A 2,832-nucleotide genomic window follows, 5' to 3' on the forward strand; every position below is an offset into this window, starting at 1 on the left:
CAAAATACACATTAAATCATGAAATTTAAGTAAAATGAAAAAATTCCTATAGACACTAAAAATTTAATATAAAATTTAATATAATATAATTTAATTAAGATTAAAAGTTTAGATGAAATGGACAAATATCTAGACACAAAAAATTAACCAAACCAACAGAAAATGACGCAGAAAATATGAATGATGAATTTCAGAAATTAAAATAATAGTTATAAACCTTTCCATTATCCCACAAAGTAAATTTTAAAATCAAGTGGTTTAATGGTACACGCTACCAAATATTTAAAAAAGAACCAATGTAAACCTTATTTATAAATACACAAAAATTAAGAATTAAAAACACTGCAATGTAACCTTTATATCAAACTTGATAAATTCAGTATAAAACAGAAGAGTAATAAGCCAATAATGATCCAAGTCATATAATTTGAACATTATGAAATTGTTGATATTTAACAATTTTAAACTAGAAAAATTACAAAATTTTATGTGGGTCAACATAATACATGTAAAAATTCTAGGTACTTGTCTAGGAATACAATTGCTAGATTGTATGGTAAGTTTTGTAAGTAGCTACCAAACTGTCTTTCAAAGTGGCTGTACCACCAGCAGTAAATGAGATTTCTTGTTCTTTCACATCCTCGCCAACATGTGATATTGTCAGTTTGGGAATTTTTAGCCATTCTAATGGCTGTATAATGGTATCTCATTGTTATTTTAAATTTTAATTCCTTAATGACAATTAGCATCTGTCCTCATGCTTATTTACCATCTGTATACCTTCTTTGATGAGGTGTCCAGATCTTTTGCCAACTTTTTAATTGGGTACTTGTTTTCTATTTTTAGTTTTCATATTTAGAACCAAGTCTTTTAACAGATATGTGTTTTTCAAATATTTTTTCCACTCTGTGATTCGTCATTCATTCTCTTAACAATATTGGTTGCATAGAAAAAATTTTAAATTTTAATAAATTGCATCTTATCAAAATTTCTTTCATGGATCATGCTTTTAACATTGTATCTAAAAACTTGTTGCTAAACTAGGGTCACAGATTTTTCTCTTATTTTGTTTTTCTAGAAATTTTATAGTATTGCATCTTATATTTTTATATTTAGGTCTATGATCCATTTTGAGTTAATTTTGTGAACAATGACAGGCTTGTGTATAGGTTTCTTGTTTTTTTGTTTTGTTTTGTTTTGTTTTTTTTTAAATATATGGGCATCCAATTGTTCCAAAAAAGATTATTCTTTCTCCATTGAATTGCTTTCAGTTCTTTCTCTATGATCAGTTGACTATGTGTTTAAAAAGGCACAGTTAGGTCAAAATAATAGGGTAGGGAAAAATATGATGCTATCACTAATCAAAGGAAAACTAGAGTAGCTATATTAATCACAAAGTAGATTTCAGACCAAAGAATATTACCTGGACTAAAGGGGGTCATTTTATAATTGTAAAAAGAACATTGAACTATGAGACATAAGAATTTTAAGTCTTTATGTACTTAATAATGGACTTTTAAAATACATGAAGCAAATACTGATAGAATTAAAAAGAAAAATAAGCAAATTAGTTTATTTGGAGATTTCAAAAAACTCCCTCTCTCAATAATTGATTGATAAGTAGTCAGAAAATCAGCAGAAGACTTTCACAACACTATGAATCAACCTGTACTATTTCACTTTCACAGAAAACTCCACCCAGTAGTCGCCATGAGCTCCAGCTGAGTCCATAGATCACATTTTTCTTCACTAGCAGCCTCTTCTGAGAAACTCCAGTCTGCCCATGCCCTCTGGCAATGGCAGGCCATTTCTACAGAACAATTCTGGTCTTTCCACCCTTCTGAAACACACTAGAAAACTTCAAAGCATCTCCAGCTTTCCCATATTCTTATCAGAATTGGCCTACTTCTATAGATCAGAACTGGCCAACCTTCTCTGTCAAGTTTGTGTGCCAATGGCAGAATGCATGTATCTGGAGCAGCCATGCCCTCTTCAAAGAGGTGCAAATATTCACCTTGTACCAACCACTCTCTTACTCTCTAGTTTCTTTATTTTACATTTTTTCTTAAGCCTGGGTGCTATTCTTTTGTACCTACTACTTCTGAACCCCATAGAGTTTCTTGAGCAACTAGCCACATTCTACTGTTCTAGGCAACAATAATTTATGTCAAAATTTCTCTATTTGAGCATCTGGGGTGGTTTCAGTCTCCTGATTTGACCCTCATTGATATACTTACAAGGGGGTGGCAATATACTCAGCTGAAATACTACAATCCAAAGCATCCCTTGCAGAGAAGGGATAACAAATGAGATGTTGGGTAGGCCTACAGGGAAGCTTTTTGAAGAGGCTTGACCTGGCCGTCAAGTGCCATTTAACTTTTCTCCTATTCCTCATTGTTTGTGCTTAGAAAATGAACATAAGTGGCTTGAGCTATAGAAGTCATCAGTGATCATGAGATGACCTTGAGGATGAAAGTCAAATGATTCAAGATGACAAAGCAGAAAGAATAAACATCTTCATTCCCGATGATTTAATGGAGTCACCACACTACACCTGAATTGTCTTTCGACCTCATGTCATATAAGAAAAAAAAAGCCCTACATTTAAGAAATGCTTGAATTATGAGACTATATTATGGGAGAGTATTAGATTATTTCTAAAACCTTACCATTATAAATACTATAGTTAACATCTTCTAACATAACTGTTTGTCCTCAAACCTGATTCATATTCTAAGGAAATTAGAGATTATAGAGTATAAACATTTTAAAGTTTTGTTGTATATTCTTCTGTGAATTGTTGATTTACTAATTTGCCATCAATTTTTTTTT

The sequence above is a fragment of the Pteropus vampyrus genome, unplaced genomic scaffold (assembly GCF_000151845.1).
Source record: "Pteropus vampyrus isolate Shadow unplaced genomic scaffold, Pvam_2.0 Scaffold135, whole genome shotgun sequence".
NCBI classification, from domain to species: domain Eukaryota; kingdom Metazoa; phylum Chordata; class Mammalia; order Chiroptera; family Pteropodidae; genus Pteropus; species Pteropus vampyrus.